This window comes from Pelodiscus sinensis, chromosome 7 (genome assembly GCF_052426305.1).
Source record: "Pelodiscus sinensis isolate ZL-2025 chromosome 7, ASM5242630v1, whole genome shotgun sequence".
Taxonomy (NCBI): domain Eukaryota; kingdom Metazoa; phylum Chordata; order Testudines; family Trionychidae; genus Pelodiscus; species Pelodiscus sinensis.
The window spans coordinates 31,397,771-31,418,339 of record NC_143058.1 but is presented as its reverse complement, the minus strand read 5'-3'; the positions used below and the strand labels follow the sequence as shown (position 1 = coordinate 31,418,339).

General features: G+C 40.6%; 1 long non-coding RNA gene across 2 annotated transcripts in view; it reads right to left on the bottom strand.

Annotated features, from left to right (window-relative positions):
- Positions 1–20,095, bottom strand: part of LOC142830294 (uncharacterized) — a 38,114-nt gene extending 18,019 nt beyond the window's left edge. Inside the window, exons 1-3 of one of the 2 annotated variants that reach the window (XR_012905447.2) lie at positions 19,825–20,095; positions 15,025–15,205; positions 9,022–11,463 (exon numbers count right to left, since the gene is read on the bottom strand). This is a non-coding gene — a long non-coding RNA (uncharacterized LOC142830294). Of the gene's footprint in view, positions 1–9,021; positions 11,464–15,024; positions 15,206–19,824 lie in introns of those variants that run through there. The other variant, XR_012905448.2, reaches the window with a different exon arrangement.
- Positions 20,096–20,569: the final 474 nt, after the last annotated feature.

The following is a 20,569-nucleotide window of genomic DNA, read 5'->3' as shown; positions in this document are numbered from 1 at the left end:
GTTTCCTCCAAAAATAGTGGGGAGTGGCCGCATGTCTGGCAGCTTCACAGTGAAGGCCACAAGGCTAAGGGTGAAGGGAGGGGCTGTGGGACGCAGAGTGATGCATGATGTCACTGTTGTCCCACAGGAAGATTTTTAAGGAGAGCGAGAAAGATGTAACTGGTTCAGTGGAGGTTTACTGTAAATGAATTCTACCTACATCACTACAAAAGTATGGATTGTATCCTCCAACTTTATTTCAGCAATAGAATATTCAACACAAATGGTGACAGTGCTTACCCCTAGTACACACCAGATGGTTTTCTGAGAAACTGGACAGTGACATGGCTACATGACAGCTGTGTCTGCTGCCCTACACATTTTGACAATGCCAGCATCCACTGGCTTAGCTCCATACTTGAAATTATTAATAGCAGTAGAACCCCAGCTGCTCACAATCTCAAACTGACTGTTAAAGGACTCCATTCAACATTTGTTTTGTTGAAAGACAAATTAGGTGTTTTTGATACTCATCTTTAAAAATCTGAGAGGTATGAGCAAAGCAGCCATCACCATGCTGATGGCCAACTGAATGGCCAATGAACACCCATCGTTCAGGTGACATTGTTGCAGTCAGGCTACGATGTGAGGTCTACATCAGTGGATATGTGCCCCAAGAGTGTTTTGGTGTTGCTTACCTTGTCAAAACATGTGGGAACAGCTCTTTTATTCCACTACTGCTGACCTAACCCTAGAAGCACAGAAGGAGCTCCGAAATAAAAGCAAAGGAAAAATTAGCTGAACATTTCATATCTCTAAAGCAGTAGTTTTCAAGCTTTTTGACCCATGGACCACCTGGCTCAATGCAAACCTTTCCCCAGATCACCAGTTGCAAATGGAAACCTTCAATTAATTACATAATTACACCCGAGCTATTTTGATACTGCTGCAGTTAGGGAGAATGGTTTGATTTAAATTATTAAACAGATAAACTAACATGAGAAAGTTAAAACACTTTATCAAACTTCATTTTAAATAAAGTAAAACATTAATTTATGTCCAACACAAAAGATTCCCATATTTTCCTTATTTATGGTAGGGATGGGGAACCTTTTTTGGGCCTGGGGCCACGGACCAACAGAAAAATCAGCTGGGGACTACACAAGTGAGAAGCAAAAAAACTCCTCCAAAAACTCCCAACCCTCACTGAGGTGGCCCCCAACTGAGAAACCTGACTCCTCTGGAGCTCCAGCCCAATGGGGGAAGGGGAAAGGAAAGGAAGGACTGAGGTTCAGGGCTTTCCATAAGCCAGATTTAATTTTCTGGGATTCTAGAGTTAGTGTTGCCCTATTTGAATACTCAAATAGTAATGTATTCTCTTTGGGTATGTTTGTCTTTTTGTGTTTGCTTGCCCTGAATAGTTTGATGAACATGTTTACAGGTGGGAAAATTTGCCAATACAACAAATTTTAAGAATCTATTAGAAAATAGTGAAGACAAGTTTTCAACAAATTTTCAACCAGTATATTTGATATTTCATACTTGAACATTGATTCTGGCCCAGATTGAGAAAAATGAGTTAGCTTATGTCTAACGTTAAGTCAGTGGGCTACTCACATGCTTAAAATTAGACTTGAACTTAATAACTTTTCTGAATCAGGACTTCTAAGGCAGTGTTGGGAAAAGAAACAAAACAGTATGAACCTATGTGCTCAATGAAACCTAACCAACACAGATTTAATTTCAAGTACAAAATGCTCACATGATCAATCATGAAATTAATTTGGTGAACAATATGGCATGAATAAATTTGAGACAACCACAAGCTGTTCATAGATAATTTACTAGTAGAAAATAATTGTTATTCAGTGAATGTCATTTATTTCCTACAAAACTCATAGACTTTGAGGTCAGATGGACCATCGTGATCATCTAGTCTGACCTCATGCACATTGCAGTCCACAGAACCTCATCCACCAACTCCTATAATACAGCCTTAACCTTCGACTGTGTTCCTGTCTTCTAGAATGGGTCATGATTATTTGCAGGGGAGGAAGAAGCAAGAGCTGTGTAGGTTTGCCACATGCAGTTTTATCAAAAGGAAAATCAAGGTCTAAATTTTGCATTATACTGTGGTAAATATTTCCCAGACTGTATTGTAAGAGAAACAGAAAGGAGAGGGAACAAATGGAGTTCTACAGAATAATACTGATCAAAGGAGAAATTTCACCGTTTATTCTCTTGAATACCACCACCTCATAAGCCCACACTGTGATGAATGGCACATGAACACAATAGTTTCTGCTTGCGTTGCCATGAGAACATTGATTATATTTGTTGTCTATTACATATGGTAGGTTTCTCACTGTACTACTTTACATAGTGACAAAAGAAAAGCCACAGGACTGTCTATTACTCATTTGTACCCAAGTTCACAGCAGGAGAGGTTGTTGACCAATGCAATGAAGCTTATGAGACTGCAATGAATAGGCATTCCTTTGAAATGGGGTATGCATCATGTTAAATGTTGTCTAGGAAACAGTGATACCTTGAAAATCTCATAGAGAAATGAGCTGAACTAGTACTAAAAATGAAAATAAAAATACTTAATTTCCTGTCTGGGAATTTACGAGTACATGTCTCAATATAGGTTTTTGTGTTACCTGCATCTGTCATAGCTAACTGTCTATATCAGTGCTCAAAATAGGCAGGGAGAAGACAGAGTACAGGTACTCTCCCACACTCCATCTTTTTGAGACAACCATGACTCCAATGGGAAGGTGCAACTTGCTCTCCAACTCTGGCGGGAGAGGGGCTTCCATCTAGTCCTCCAGACCTTGAGGGTCGTGTTAGAGCACAGCAAGCCCACAGCTTCCATGATTCCCTGCTCACCTTTGGGACTGACCCTGGGTGGCTCTGCACCTCTGAGGGAGTGGCTGACACTTCGAGTCACAACAATTCTCTATCCCACTCCCCCATGAAACACACACACTTCACCTCCCTGAACACCCAGGGTGGGTCTCCACGGGTGCCAGATGGTGGGTCTCTTTCAGGTGGAGGTATGAGGGTTTTCTGTTATTTTCATGTAGAAGACTTACACAAATCCAGGGGTACGTCTAGACTACAAGCTTTTGTCGACAGATACTGTGGACAAAGCTTCTGTCGACAAAGAGCGTCTAGACTACATCCAGTTCTGTCGACAAAGCAAGCTGCTTTGTTGACGTGACAGTGTAGACGCAAAGGACAGTGTAGATGCAATAACACCTTCTGTCGACATAACTGTCAACAAAAGGCGTTATTCCTCGTAGAATGAGGTTTACAGCCATCGACAAAACCGCTGAGTTCAACAGAACTCAGCAGCAGCATAGACACAGGTATAGTTTTGTCAACAAGGCTGTGTCTAGACTACATGCCTCTGTCGTCAAAGGCATGTAGATTAGACACATAGGCAAAGTCACATGAAGCTGTGATTTAAATGATCGCGGCTTTATTTAAATTTACATGGCTGCCGCTCTGAGCCGACAAACAGCTGATCAGCTGTTTGTCCGCTCAGCGCGCTAGTCTGGATGCTCCCCTGCCGACATCAAAGCCCTTTGTCAGAAGCCCCGTTATTCCTCGTGGGATGAGGTTTACCAGGGCTGCCGACAAAGGGCTTTGATGTCGGCAGGGGAGCATCCAGACTAGCGCGCTGAACGGACAAACAGCTGATCAGCTGTTTGTCGGCTCAGCGCTGCAGCCATGTAAATTTAAATGAAGCCGCGATCATTTAAATCACGGCTTCATTTGACTTTGCCAAAACAACAAATCTACATGGCTCCATCGACGGAGCCATGTAGTTTAGACGTACCCCAAAAGTCCACTTTTGTTGACAAAACCCTGTAGTCTAGACACACCCCAGGTGCTTATGCTGGCTGGAGTGAGGGGAAAGGGTCTATTTCAGCCACCTCACTGTGGGCACCCTACTCTCCCTAGACCTATAGCCAAGGATACTTGGGGGTCACCTCCAAAGTTGGGCCAGCTCACCTGCTTCACCTCCCATCCTGCCCAGAGAGGTTGACACTCAAACTCATTAACATCAGTTCCCTGATACCATGTCCAGGGAAGATGTGTGTCCTTTAGCAGGCATCTGCCTTCCTCATCACTCTGGATTCTCAAAAGTACCTGGTGCAGGGCAGGGACTTCAGTATCACACTGGATGTGTGGATCCCGCTCAAGCCCCAGGGGATTGTTAGTTGTTGGCTCCTTCACAGAACTGTGAGCATGGTCATGGAGCTAAGATGGTTCATGATCTCCCCCTGCACCTGCAGCAACAGAGAGAGCCTGGCATACATTTGTGGAGGACATGCTATTCTGCAGATCCTTTCCCAGCACCTCCAGAACTTCCTTCTAAAGTTCCAGCTGCACTTTCCCTTCCACCCCCCACCACCTGAGCCACACATTCCCTGGCCATGTCCTCATACATTTACAAGACCACCTCATCAGCTGTCCTCCTGGCCCTAGCCTACATGGCCATACTTCTAGGCTAACAAGAAGGAAGACGGATGAGGTGGAATTTAATCTACCTCTCTGCATACCTTCAAAGAACAGCGTCTTCCCTCTTCATTCCCATCCCCATATTTTTCATTTGTCATCCCCTTGGGGGGTTTTGGGTTCTGTAGTTCCTCCCCTTATGCTGGGGGGTGGAACTTTAGGAGTGAGTAGACTCACATCTGCCACTCCCCAGTGCCTCATAGGGCCTCCTCCTCCTCTTCTGCTTCCACCAGCACTGCCTTCTCAAAAGCAGAAAAGAATTGTCAGCATACTGCCTAGCAACCAGCATTAATGGCAGCAATTAATATCAACTTCTGTTGGGGTAGCAGCTAATGGTAGAGAAGGACAAGTGCCCTCTCTAACATAGGCACTGCAGGCATTAGCTGGGGACCCTGCAGATTGTCAATGAGTGACTCCCCTGGATTTACAGCGAGGTCTTTAAGATCAGTTGTGTGTTTATAAGCTCAAAGGGGTATCTGAATGAGACTGTAATAGGAAAAACAACAAATAATCTAGTAGCACCTTAAAGACTAACAAAATATGTAGACAGTATTATGAGCTTTCGCGGGTGCAACCCACTTCTTCAGATGACTGGAGTTATAGTCAGTACCACTAGCATTTGGGGGAACCAAATGCACCAACAAAATCATAAGATGGCTCCTGAGTGACAGCCAGAAAGTGGGGCAGGATTGTAAACAAAATTAAAAAGTCAGAAATTAAAAGGGCAGCCATTCCCTTCCTCTCCCTCAATAAAAACTGCCAAGGTCACAAAGCAGGAGTGAGTTGTCCTAGCGCAAGCTGTGCCCTAGATATTGGTAATGTGTACATCATTGGAATACATGCAGTAGCCCAGCATGAGATGGGCTGGACATTGTAATAACTGTGTTATAACCTGGGCTACAGCCAAGTCACAAACCCTTAGTCTCCATCTGTTTGGCTCCCCCGCCCTTCCCTGTCTTTTTCTTAATTTCCAGACTGTACTCTGCTCTGGATCCTTGTGCTGCCCAGCTCTGCTTCTATGTCACATCTCTATTCCCACCAATACAGCTGTTTATCACAGTTCCCCCTGCAGCCCTATAGGCTGCCCTTCTTTGACCCCCTTGTGAGGGTATCCTCCTCACCCACTCCCCAAGTAGCTTGTCAGTTCTAGTCTCTTTTCCCCCTTGGTAAATTTTTTGTCCCTTTTCCAAGTCAGAGACACATTAGAGGTTCACAGTACCAAATGTAAGAATTTTTTTTAACATGGACAAGACAATGGATTTTCCCCTAACCTCATTCTGACAAACCGCCAAAGCATTTTTAACATGGAAAAAAGTTGGCTAGACACCAACACCTGGTACACAAGAATTCACCCCAATCACTAAAAGTCTGTCAAAGTTATAAGCAACTGAAAACAGTTTTTTGTGGGAAATATCACGTGGCTTCATTTCTACCCACACTGCCTATAGTCACGATGGCTATCTCCATACACAATATTTTGCATTTAGTTTCAACCTCCTCATCAAAGTTTGACTTCTTCTTGAATGACAGCTTGTCTTTGAGAATGTGAGATGATGCTATGTGAACTCCCTCATATTCTCTAGGACAGATAAACCTTGACATACCTTCCCCCCCCCCCCTTCCCAGTGAGTAAACAAGTTGCCAAAACATCTGCCTAAGCAGCTGGTCGCACATAATTGGAATTTAAGACCAAACAGGAGTTCAGAGCACTGAAAAGTATGCCTGCTATCTTGCAGCAACCACAGGAGAAGAAATAAAGTGCTCATCTCATTTTAGCTGAGCTATTCACTATCCACAGGAAATGATTTCTCAAGGATAATGATAATCCAGATACAAACATGGTTTTACAATTTATCCAGCTACAGCATTTGTGGGGAGGGAGGGGAAAGGTAGAACATATTTACAATGTAAAGGAAATGCAGCTATAATCTCACTGATAGGAAATAGAAAGCTTCAGTGGGGTAGCTGAGTTAGTTTGTAACAGGAAAAACTTAAAAAACAAAAAAAATAGTCTAGTAGTACCTTAAAGACTATCAAAGCATGTAGGTGGTATCATGACCTTTTGTGGGCACAACCCACTTCTTCAGTCCTATCCTCAATATTCAGATTCATTGAAATGTCAGGAAGAGAATAAAACTGACAACACTGAATGATTCCTATCTAGAAAACAGAATACTTGGCCTTATTCAAAATGGTATAAATGGAGGCAACTGAAAACATACACAATTCCTGGAGAAGCTGGAAGGACCTTCCCATAAACCAAGCGCTAGAAGAAGATTTTGCATTATTTTCCTCTGCCTCTTACAGAACGCTGCAAGATTCGCTCACAACCTGAGAGAAAGAGAACCTGAAATCTCATCACCGTAACATTGGTATAAGAGAGAGAATATTATAGCACTCATTGTCAGAGTATCTGCATTTAATTGCTCTAAACGTGTTGTTAAATTGTGAAAAACGATACAGCTATTATGAAAGAAGATTAATCTTTATCCTTCTTCTCTTTTGCTGCTCTGACCAGCTTTGATGTTTTTATTTTATTTTTTTTACAATGACAAACATACAGGACCCACTCCCAATCCCTTACCCACATGAGCGATACCAATGATTGTATATATATACACGTTGCAGGATAAACCACTCTTCACTGAGTTTGTTTTAATTTGGTAATTGGTTTTAAGTCTCAGACTCAGTCATTTGTTTTGGAATTGTCATGTGCCAAATCCTCAAAGTGGAATGAAAAATAAACCCAGTTTTAGCTGAGAGGGGAAAGGGTAAAGTGCATTTAAAAATGATAGCCTCCTACATAACTTCTGCACTCCCGATCATTTTGATGCAGTCACATCATTTATTTAAATTTTCCTGGCAATTCAAACGGGAGACATGATATCAACCAAATTCTGGCAATGTTTTTATCAGCAAAGCTGTGAATCACTGTGAATTAAATATGAACTCAAACCCATAGTTGTGAGCCAGATGAGATGTTCCCCAAAGGGATGTTGGATCTAGGTTTTGGGTTTGCCCAATGCAGAGAAAGAAGACCCCTGAAAAGTATTAATCCAAATCTAATTTTTCCAAAAAATCATTAGAATTTGAATCTGGCCATTTTTTCAGATTTGCCTCTATTGAAAATTGAGGTTTTGAACAGCTGTTAAGACGTATCTAATTATAATACCACTGTTTTACAAAAAGCACTGTCCTGATCAGGCTGAGCCAGGGAGAGGTACCAAGATGACACAACCACCTATACTTGCTCTAGCTGAATCTTGACCACCACCTGGAATGTAAGACTTTATCACCATCACCCCTTGTGCCTCCTTTTCCTTTCCCCCATTATATCTTCTCTTTCCTTTTGCCCTCATTTAAGAGTCAACCATAGCCCGCCAAGCATTTTTTGGAACACTGGTATGAACTATGATCAGAAGGGCAATTACAAGCAATGCCATGCACAGCCTGATGCTGGTGTAAATTTGCCAGGTCTCAGGACAGGCTGACACACCATGTGTTGTACCTTGTGTTTTTACAGCAATCAGGTTGCAAGTGATACCGAGAGACAGAAGCTGCATTTTATAGCTTTGCTATTCTCTTGCTTTGTGTGTGCGTTTGTCTTGTGTCTACTATGGTCATTTGTTGTTCCCAATAATTTGATGAGGTGTGGATCAAGAAAAGAGGCTCAGGCTTTAACAGCAGCATGTCCGGCCCATCTCAATCAACTTCTCTTTTCCTCCAAAATACAGTTATTGCCATCTTTAATGCCCTTTTAAAAAATTCTGAATTGGGGTGGGGAGAAGTAGCATTCTAAAAACTCTCCAGCAAGAAGGAAAGGAGGGATATTAAAATAAAAGCCTCACTTGATACTTTGCATTTCAAATGCTCAACTGTTTTTTCTTTTCTGTATATTCAACAAAAGGTCAAAAAGATTTTTTAATGATGTGTTTGCCATGGTATCAAGCACGCTGTGGTCTCTTTCCAAGCCCTGAACCTCATTTAAAACTGTTTAATGCAGGACTGTGACAAGATCATGTTAATGTCTTTGACTCTTTGGGAGCCAGTTCTTCCATCAAAAATAATACAGTATAAAGGATGGTGGGAAATAAAACTACATAGTCTATGAACTGCTTCATAAAATAATTCCTTTGTCCTAGTGGAATCAGGTTCATCATCAGTCATCTGTCACAGGATCAGAAAGAGGGAGAGGAAAAGGATTGAAGAGTTACAGAATTACATACTACCAAGGAGGTAAACTGTACACAAACTGTTCCCTATTCACTGGAGTATGGGGTATTTATGTGGGTCTCTCACCAATGCTCCTGTTTAAGCTGTTCTACATCATATTAAATAACTAACTGTTAATGGAGTCAGGAAAAAAACAACTGCAGTCTTACGTGAGAGGGGGAAGGAGGGCTTACTTGAGAGGTGGGAAAAACTTGACCAAATCTCTTCTCATCACACTGAGTGGAGACTTGATCTCCTACATTCTGGGTGGGTTTTCTAACCAGGGATCTAATGGTTGTGGAGTTAGGCAAGTACTTAAACCACTCCCATAAACCACATCTTAAGCACTTAAGGTGCCTGATTACAGGAGATAGGTTCCCAGTTGCAATTTGTAAGCAGGGATAGGCACCTCCCTGTAACCCAGACTTAGGTGCCTAACTTAGGATACACACTTCTTCCATCAATCCCATTCTCAGGTGACTCTCGCCTCATTCATTGCATAGGGAATCTAGGCCCCAACTGGAAGCCACACACCTGTGATTTTCAAGGTGCCTAAAAGTTAGATATTATAATGCTCAGTATTACAATGTCTTAAGTCTGTTTGTGGAGACAGTCATGTGTGTCATTTATGCTGTAACACATAAGATTAAAAAGTTGATACCTACTGAAAGTTCAACAAGGTGTCTGTTATGGTCATTTGTTGCTCCTAATAATTTGATGAGGCACGGATCAAAGTTTCAAAATTATGTTATTATTTTGATTTACAAGATTAAATGTTGGGTCCAGAATAGCTAGATGTGAACAGAGATGACCTTCATAACTTCAATATTTTAAAACTATTAAATACTAGTTTCCCCTGCTTTTGCCTAATGATTTACCAAAGGACCAGAATGGAAGTGTTCTCAGCCCTCAAAAGGAGGGGAAGCAGTGTTGAATCTTTCACTTTTTACCAAGGACTTCTTAAAGGTTTGGACTTCAGCAGGTTTTTCAAAACCAAAGAAAAATAAAACATTAAATTAAAACAATTTGGCTAAATGTCCCCTCTCTCTTAATTGAGGTGTGGGAAGATAATGCTCAGATTTTAATCTCTTGTGATGTCCTATAATCCCGCTTAAATTTGTAATATTCCATAGGCTTTTCTGATGAAAAGAAGGAAAACAAGACTGAATATTTCAGTTGGAAAAAGACAAACAAGAACAGTCTTTTAAGGAATACAACCTCAAGAAGAGCAAAATAGCTTTAAGTTCTTCTCCTTTCATCATAAAGCAGGAAAAATGTTTGGTTTTTGTTTTGATTTTACAAACAACGTGTTTGGCATTTCCCCTCTGCAGTTTTTGTGGAAAGCTGACACTCAAGAAATCTAAACATCTTGAAAATAAAACCTTTTTTAAACAAGCGTCCAAAGGAAAGGCATGAGAACTAGTGAAATGCAAGGGCTAATGGGGTTGTGCGCGCCACAGGAGATGTGATTTTAAAAATGCACTAAAATGGAGTGCATTAATTGGCCCATGTAGACCCTCCTGGTGTGATTTAATGTAGTATTATTTGAAGCAGTATTACATCAAAGGGCACTAGGGGAGTGTTAGTGTGCACCACTATCTACCACTAGTGTGCATGGTCTATCTGGATCAGTTAATGCCCAACATATCGTGTTTAGAAATCAGACCCGCATAGAGCACTTTATTCTGCTGTGTAGACAAGCACCAAGATCTTGTCCTCAGCCTCCCACTATTAACTTGTCTGTTTTTTCCTCATTATAAACTGCAACAAACACTACCTGCCAAAGCAGTAGATCTGGAAAAGGTGCTGAAGCACTGAAAGAATGCTCAGCTGGCTCTCTGGCGGATAAGTGCAGTGTTCTGTTAATCACTAGTGTACAAGATAATTAAGTTATTATTAAAGCTGTTATCCTTTGGCCAACATTATCGCAGTAAGATTATACAATTGTGCACTCACATAACAGCATATGCTTCTTGGTGATGTTTAACTGCTCTAATGATAACTAAAATAGCCATCATAAATCATTTGCTGGGCACCTAGAGTCAAATCCTGCTCTCTCCAATAGCAATAGCAGTTCTGAGTCCTTGGATGTCAATGCTAGAGATTTATGCTAGTAATAAGTGCAGCAGACAGCTTTCTAGGCACCAAAGCTTAAACGATTCATCTTCTCTAAATCAGTAATCATATGCATCCCCCAAAATATACCAGGGACAAGAAAAATGTTCTTGGGGGGGACAAGGGAGAAGGAAATTCACCCATAGCCATGAAACAAATTTTTACTTTTTTAATTTTAACCCTTACATGTGGATGTAATTAAGTATAAATCTACTGTATCCCCTCAGAGAAGGTACTGTTATGGTAAATGATTGTAATAGCATGTGGTATCTAATTAGGTATTTATCTTAAAAGGTGTAATTGGCCTCCAAGAAATTATGAAAGTAATTTGAGCCAATATCTAGGTGAATTGTCCATTGCTTGCAGACAGATATCTGAGCTAGTCAAAACAGACAGCAATTTTTGGAATGTGATTTGTGCATGAGCCTGTGTATGAAAGCTTACTTGGCAAAAGCACACAACATCAGCCTAATCCTATTCCCATTGAAGTCAATGGCAAGACTGATCTTGACATCGACAGGAACATAGTTATGCCAACAACAAGCATTTAACTGTGACCTCTTAATCCATAGTCAGCCTCACTTCCTAGTCTTCATGCAGTAGAACAATCCTGCAGTGTCTCGGCTTCTGAGAAAAAAAGTAAAAAAAGTGAAATTTTGTGCAGCACCTCCAGGAAGCACAGCATGGAAAGCACAATCCAGGTGGAAGGATGCCAAGGGTGACTTTCAACCTTTGCATCCTCTGGAATCTTGGATGTTCCAGAAGCTGTAATGGTCTTCAAAGAAACAGTCTTGAAAGCTAGTTCAATTTCTGGTAACTTTTCTGATTATGTCTATAGCTTGTAGTATAAACCAGAAGAGCAATAGTGGTTTGCTGTGAACTGACACCTCCCGCTCCTGGCTTTTCCCCTATTCCTGATCTTGCATTGGGGTGATTCTAATAAGTTCTGCACTAAAGGAATTCTCCCTTCTCCTAGAATGCTGTTTACCCCTATGCAATACCATCATATCTAGTTTTTAAATAACACTTTCCATCAGTTGCTGCCAAAGCATTTTTCAAAGGAAGTCAGCATCATTATCCCCATTTTACAGATGGGGAAAGTGAGGCATACAGAGGTAGAGTGACTTGCCCAGGTTTGCCAGGTAGAGCAGCAGCAGAGCTGGGAATAAAATGAATGTTTCCTGACTTCCAGTCCACTGCTCCAGTCATTAGCAGAACCGTTTGTCAATTATTTTCATTTACAAAAATGAAGAGATGTGTTAATTTTTGGTAAAGCCTATGTTTTAAGTTGACACTTTGCAGTGTCCCTTTAAATAAAAATGGCTTTGTTAAAAATGTGGAATAATGCCAATTTAAGCTGCCACAGTAGCCAATATGCATTTCCTGATTTATAGCCCTAAACAGTTCAGAGCTAGAGCCATAGCATAAACAACCACAGTGAAGTTCAGCACAGCAGGAATTAATAAATGATGCATGTCTGAAATGAGAGAATTGCTGCTTGCCCGGGAAACATCAACAATGCTCTGCAATCATTGTTCTACCAAGTTGTTTGCGGTAACGTTTAGTTCAAATGCAGCCGAAAAAGCCTCTTGAAGTTTTGAAGACTGATAATAAAAGGTAACAACAAACTCTTGACCCTCTATTTTTCATCTCCTTCACTTGCCTTTTTGCCTGACTTTACTGGTTGATGCTGATTTTTGGGCTGATTTTTAGTGGCATACAGGGTAGAAATGGCTCCTTTGAGTGAACACTAGGCCCCTTCACAAAACAGTGTCCCTAAATAAAAGTTTTAATTATAAAGCTCCTGCTCCTCCAGTTTTTTGGTTTATCACCTTGTAAAATTGGTGGTATCTATTGGTCTTTTTTGCATAACGCATGCAGTTACAACATCATTGAGGTCAATGGAGTAGTTCCCATGTATACTGGACTGATGCAAGCCCTAAAATTCAGTGACAGATTAAAGTGATTGTAGAATATTGAGTATCACCTTGAGTAATTACTGACACTGGTTATTTCCCTCTCTTCCCATGCAGAAACCAGACTCCAAAAGAAGACAAAGACAAAAACCTAGTCTGTTAGTTTTCAGGTAAAAATAATTTCAATTCCTGTACAAATCATCCACCCCACTGATCCCTGGTCTATACTAGGAGTTATTTCAAAATAATCCCCCTTATTTCAAAATAATGGTCACAGTGTCCATACTACCAAGCCCGTTATTTTGAAATAATGGGCTGGTTATTTCATAATCTGTACTCCTGCTTGCCTCAGGAAATAACATTTATTTCAAAATAGTGTTAGTGTGGATGCTCCACTACTGCTATTTCAAAATAACTACTCCTCAGAGTAATTCAGAGTAATTACTCCCCAGTGCTTCCTGGGGCTCTAAATCAGGTTCGTTCATCTACAATAATGGACCCTGCTTTGAACTAATTTTGAGGCTTCCCTGTAGTGGGGGGACACTATTTTGATTTTGTTATTTTGGGAGTTATTATTTCTAATTTAGTTATTTCAAAATAATTGCCTAGTGTGGACATGCCCATAGAGAACACTCTTAATGATGGGGGCTCTTATCTAAAAAAACCTTTAGTTTTAAAGAAAACAAATTGGTGTCCTTACTACACTTTCCCTTTTGAACCCTCTCTTCTCAGATAATTTCTGCTGTAAGTTTGCCAGCAAAAAATTAAAGAAAATTTCAAAGGGGAAAATAAATATATATTGGATTTGTCAATTAATTCTTTCATTTAGAGAAAAATGGCAATCTGAATAAAAAGAGTAACAAACCACACTATCATCATCCGACTCCCTAACTGCTGAATAAAGTCTGAGAAAAGTAATCCTCAGATGCCCAAAAGAAACATTTCATATAGTCAATTTAGAACCTTCTCTGATTTCACATTGATGATCCCACAACAGAATTAAGCATCAAAGATCCATGAAAAACTCTATCAGAGATACAGAATGAGATGGAGACTATGTGGTAGGATATGCACACCCGGTCCTTCATTGGGGGGAATGGTGACTCTCTGGGCATAGTCTCCTAGACTTTCTTGGGTTCTCAATGGCCAGAGTCAAAGAGACTGCCTTTGGGGTCAGGGCTGCGTAACCTAATAGACCAAGACAATATGGCTGTCCATGAGTGCAGGGCACTGTGACCTAGTGGTCAGAGTCAAAGTCACTGTCAAGTGCAGAGCTGTATGACTAGTGGCCAGAGTCAACATAGTGGCCTTCAATCACATCCCCCAAAGGTTTTGCAAATTAGTATTATAGTTTACAGTTGCTCGAATTGTTCTAATGACCAGCTAGACTGAGCATGAGTAAGAGAGTTGGGCTTCAGTCAGATGCATCCAAAGCTTTGTTGATGCAAAATAACCCAAAGCCCCGCAGCTCTCAACCATCTTTTATAGCAACCAATTCTCATGTAAACCTAGGGACTCTGCTGTCATGCTTGGTTTGTTAATTACAACCTGATTGCTCTTGCAGTTCTTTTTCATCAATACCATTTTGTTCTCACAGCTATCCTCTAACTCCTTATTTCGTATTTTGTTCTTGATTTAAGGCAGATGCCTTTAGCACTTTAGGGTCATTAGTTTGCACACACTGTCCAGCCATCAGAGGCACAAGATAATGGTGCTAGCATCTTGTTTCTTCATTCCCTCTTTTGTAACTTGCTGGCGTCTTTTCTCTTATCTACTTACATTGCACACATACCTCATTCACACAGAACAAAAGCAAACTTTTAACAAAACAATTCTATCACACAAAACAAAGCCATCTCCAATGTTATTGAATCAGTATAAAACTTTAATGCACAAATTTATATTAAAATAATTTAATTGAGTAAACTTATAATAAAAAACTAAACAATTTCATCCCAAATCAATTTTACCATACACAGGGTAGTTTGACCTAGTAGCCAGAGTCAATACGGCAGCTCTTGAGCATGGTGCTGCATGGTCTCATGGCTAGAGTCAATAAAATGGCCCTCAAGTGGAAGGTTGCCTAACCTAGTGGCCAGGGACAATACAGTGGCTCTCAAGCATGGGGTTGCATGGTCTAGTGGCCAGACCCAGGGGCTGCCACTGAAATGTCAGCCAAAGTAAGGAGACTCAGGCCCACCCAACTCCCTCAGTGGCAGAGTGATCCACCATTGGATAAGCAGGGAATGCAGCCACAACATGTTGACCGTACCTGGGTGGGATTGATCAGTCATTCCAACTCCCGGGGCTGCTTCCCAACTTGCTTCCAAAAGCTGTTGTCCATATGATGTGAGGGTTTCCAGGCTCCGCAGCACAAGTAGCTCTCTGCAACTCCAGCTCCAGCCAGTCAGTAGGTTACAGGTCTCTGGTCTAGCTCTCAGCATCTCCAGCTCCTACAAACAGGGGCTGCAGTGACTCTTGGGCTGCATCATCAACCAACATCTTTTTTCCTTTTTGGTCAGTCCTGATTGAGTGGGGCTGCTCTCCTGTAAACTAGCACAGCAATTGGAGCATGCCCAGCACAGCCTAAGGGGTGGGATTTCCTCTGTCCATAGTCTAGGGTTAACCCTTTCCAGCCTAGTGCAGCATATGTTCCCTCATCTTATTCCTTCATGTGTGAAATAAATGTTTGTGTGTACAGAGGCATGTGCAAATGTGCACCAACAGTAGAAACAAACGAACAAAAAATCTACTGTAGGGGCTCTGCTAATCAGCTGGGCAACATCTGAATCTCCCCCAGAGTGCCCGCACAAGCACACAACTTACAGGGAACATTGTCTTTCAGGCACACTTGTACATACAATACACGGAGAAAATCCATAGACGTTGAGTGTGCTGTACCTTAATGATGCAAAATAAACTATATAGAAAAACAGGAGTTTTCTGTACCAATTTCTACACTTTTTTCAGAAAGCAGGGACATTTGAGAGAGCTGTCTATGGAAAAAGACACCTTTCGGGTGTTTCACTAGATCAGCATGTTTTAAATAAAAATGTTCAGCACTTCTCAGCAAATCTGTCTTTAATACTCATCTTTTTACCAGGGGATCTTTAGTAATTCTGAACTAGATTTTCTGCTCCTTTTAGATTCTGCTGGACACAGTGAAAGGGGCTGCAGGAGACCAGATTGCAGCTGCCTAATTATGAGGTTACTTCCATTTCCAGTGTAGATTAGCGACAGCTTGTGACAGTTGTCAGTGAGCCATCCACCAACAAGGGATTGCTGAAGAACAATACACTCTGGCGACACGCTCTCCATTAGCACACTGTGTACACCTCAGGTTACAGAGAGAGAGGAAAGATGGTACGGAAGCCAGCTATAATGGCTTTGTTTGCAGGTAGCCCCAGCTGCTGAAAGACTCCTCAGCTTGGGAGATCCATTAGTTTCTAATCCCGCACCCTTTGTTCCACTGGAGAAGAGCAAAGAGGACAGATTATGCTAGAGAATCTTGTCCTCAATTTTAAAACAGAAAATTCTTCCTGCTCCACCATAAACAGGATAGAATAGGAACATTTAAAATAATTCAAAAGCAGCTGTTAGAACTAAAGTTTCCCCAGCAAGTACAGAATTTCTGACCCATAGGAAATTCCTACATTTCAAGATTGTTTTTGTACAAAATTGGGACAGGAAATTGAAATCTCAATTTTTTTCATAGAACAGACTCTGAAAAAGTTTTGATTTGGTAAGGTCTAAATGTTTTGACATTTTCAAGTGAGACAAAATGTTTCAGCATCCTTGAAGCTGAAGCACTTCATTCTGATTTATTGAACTAACCCTATATTGTTTCAGTTCAAGGTAATTCAATTTTTAAACTGCTTTTTCTCCATAGTGGCACACTGCCTTATGGAGGCTGTGCTTACAGTTGGAGTTGGCTGAAGGCCTTCTTGTTGAATTAGTTAATCATATTTTAGTTAGGCTTGAAATGATCAGATTATCAGTAATGTTGACACTGGTCGATTTCACTGTACAGACACAAGGTAATGGAAAAATATTTCCAGTAATTATAGTCAAAAAAACACTCCAGAATTCAAAGTTTGATTTAAGGCCAACATTTTGACACATGCTGACAGCTTGTGTTTTAATGGTTATAAAGCATTTAATTTTGTGAATCTCAGCCTCTGTCATTAATTGTTGTCTTTTCCCACCTTCCAATTTCCTGCAACTGTGAAAATTTAAATAGAAAAAATGCTTACAAACATCAATATTATCCATCAATTTTTTAAAACATTATTTTAAAAAATCCCTAATTAAAATAAATATTGCTACACTCACTTATACTGTATTTCACATTGAAACTACTCTTACCAGGTTGAAATCCTTTTCAAATGATACAGCAGAGTTCACAGAGCAGTTAATCCTGTAAACTGTGTGCACAACAAATTACTGACTTGTGCCTACAAACTAGCAGTTAACAGCCATGAGAGAAGAGTTCTGAGGAAGTTTTTTGGAGATAATCTTCTGCAGTAGAACTGGATTCCTCTCTAAATTGCCATGATGCTTTGAAATGAAATATTGATTCATTTAGTCATACAACACAAAGGCAGGTCAAGGCATTGCTAGAACTCTTTGTATCTCGTAATAATAAATTATTGATTTGCTCAATATTTCAGAAATATTTACGAGATGGTTGAGATTGATTTATATTTACATTCCAGTAACATTTTGTGACTATTTCAGAATCTTTAATAAAAATTCCAAATTGGAAAATATTGGTACACTTTTTAATCTACAAGAAAAATCACATAATTGATTGTTTGCCTATATACAGTATATGCTTTATTTTAATCAGATAAAGAGCCCCACTGACGTCAGTGGAACCAGATACAAAATTTCCTTGGGATCTGTTAGCATGGACCCCAATGGTTGTCTAGAACCCTGCTGGACATGGGGATCAATGGTAGTGGATTTCCTTTGCATTATCTTAGGTAGCAGAGAGTGTTGGATTGTATGTGCCAATAAACAGTGTGCTAGAGGATTGTTTGATCAAACTAAAACTATTTCCAATATATCAAATTACTAAGCACCATGAGAATTAAAATAATTTTCACAATGGCTATGTCTACACTGCAGAGCTTTTCCAGGATACCTCTTAGAAATCTGACAGCTTTCAATACTGGTTTTAAATGAGTTGACAGAAAGTAGTTTTGTTTAGAATTAGTTCTTCTTTACTTATTTTATAGGCAGACAAAATCTGGGAGTTTATTATAAAGAATAATCTCTTTACCTCACATTGCCAGTAATCGCCTCCCCACTTGCATGTAATCATTGTCGCTATCACATCAAATTATTTGTCTTCATTTTCAAGGCCCTTCATCGCCTGTCCCTTCCCTCTTCACCATCTCTCATTCACGATGGAGATATCAGCCCCTGTGTCTCCAGTCCACACAGGATACCAGCTTCCTCCTTTCCTCACATGTTAATGGCCCTCAAAAAGCAACTTTGTGTCTTCTGCTATGCTGTCCCTTACATTTCAGAGTAGTTCTTGGTAAACATCTGCAAAATTACCATATTATCCATCCTCAAATCTCCTCATTTCTGTGATGTCTATGAAAAATCTGACCACTGGGCTGCCAGTGTTCTGAGACCACTGCTTATCAAGCTGACCAATTTTATCTTACTGTTCACTTGAACTCCCCCATCTGTCTGTCTGTGTCCATCCGTTGTCTTTTGTAATAGCAAGGACTATTCTTTTTGTTCAGATCTTCTCCGGCAGTTAGCACAATGAGTCCTTGGTGCTGACTATGGATCCTAGGTGCTACAGTAATACAAATAATTAACAATTTCCTGACCAACTAGTCTCCAGCAAACACTCACATTGTTCCCTGTCACTATAACAATGAACAGATCCACCAGCCTCATATAAAAAGACCGGCTCATTCAAACAGTCAGTGACAAACACTGAAACAAAATTGCTCAAATTACAATAGTGTATAATTCCTATCTAATGGGTGTTAAATGTATTCAGACAGACCAACTGCATTCTCCTGACTTTAACTTGAGGCCAGGAATGAATTATTTAATTTGATAAAATATATATGGAAAAGTGAGAAGTAACTGATTATGATTACTGTAGATTTAGTAAAGTATGTGTCAATCTGTTTCTTACACTCTCATCCTACAAAGATTTATGCAGATGCTTAACTTTTACTATAAGTGGTTTTATTGGCTTCTATGGAACTACTCACATGCATAACCATTTGCAGAATCTGAGTCTTAATCCTTCCAAAGAACATTGCTTATAAAAGTCAGCCCCAAATATAGGCTCTGTAAAATCAAGTAATTTTCTACAGGCAAAATTTAAGATTGCTAGATTTTTTCTGGTGTTTAATTTCTATGGAAACCATTTCTAAAATCAAATATTCCCTTGAAGAATTTGCAACTCAAAATTGCAGTTCTGTGTTCTTCTGAAAACCTGAAAGTGAATGTGTATAGGAGCTAAGATAGTAGGCACCAAAAGGTAGGTCTATTTTGTTTGCTCAAGAAGAGGCAAGTTCAAATAAGAATGTGAGCAATAAAGATCACGAAAGCATTTAAAATATATTTTAAAGCATAAAGTTATTAGCAACACAGGGTAAAACTAAGGTAAGACGGGCACCTGCACAGGAAAATGTAGTGGAGTAATATTTTTGCCCTTCCCCCATCTCTTTCCTTCCTGCATGGCCAGCCAGAACTGGTTGGGGCCCAGTGCAGAGTTAAGGCCACTTATTACCCCCTAAGCCTGTAGTTTGGGAACAGTCCCACTACCAAACCCCACTACCTTAGCCAATGCTGTTGATCTAATGTGCAGAAGCAAGGGAGTGGAAGAGCTGCTGGAGGAGTGGAGTGCAAAATTGTGGCTCCTTGAGTTGCCCGTGGAGTAATGCACAAACAAGTTACCCCTTTCCCAGGGCTAGGGCCTAAGGAGGCAATATAGCCCATAAGGAATATTGTTTTTTTAAAGGGAATGTAATGGGGTCGACACTTGCCTCCCACAAGCACCCCTGTTTGGCTGAGTGCAGGTTCTTTCACTTACCTTGGTTTTTGTTTAAAGCCTTGTAGCTACTCAGCCCTCCAGCTGAGTCACACACCCTTGCATGAAATCACAAACCCCTTCCAAGGTACACCTGTAACCAGGGCCCACCCCAGTAACCCTTTAAAGAGTGTCTCCCTAAGTCCTGTCTCTTTGTCTGTGTCCTCACTCAGTAAGAGAGTGGTGCCTCCAGGATGGCTACACCTCCTTAATTACTTCCCACTCACAGCTGTTCTTGGCTCTGCCAGCCAGTCAGACACCTTGACCTTCTCCCTTCCAGGTCTGGGCTGCAATTGAGCTGCTTCTGGTCCTGCAGCTTCTTTTGTAGTCCCTCCTGCCTTCTAATTGGCTGGTTCCTCCACAACCACTCTGGAGGGCTTCTCTATAGCCTTTTTGGCCTGAGGACCTAGTCCCATTACTGGGTGTTTTAACCAAACACAGTCCTTTAACAAAAATGGTAGCTTTTCTATTTCCCATGATTGTGTTTGTAGTATTATAAGTAATCGATGGCCATCTTGGACTTTGCAGTAACTAGACTGAGCCCCAGAGTAGAGATGGAAAATTAAGAGGCAGCAAGAATAAAATCCAGAAATGCCTGCTCAAAGAGCAAAGGGGTATACAATTAAGGAAAGGCTTCACACAATAGCTAGGACAGGAAAATGGTAGAGTAGCTGCAACACGCCCCACAACTAGATGTTCATTATAGTTCTTGGGATTCAAATTAATTTTATTTGATAATTTCCAATTT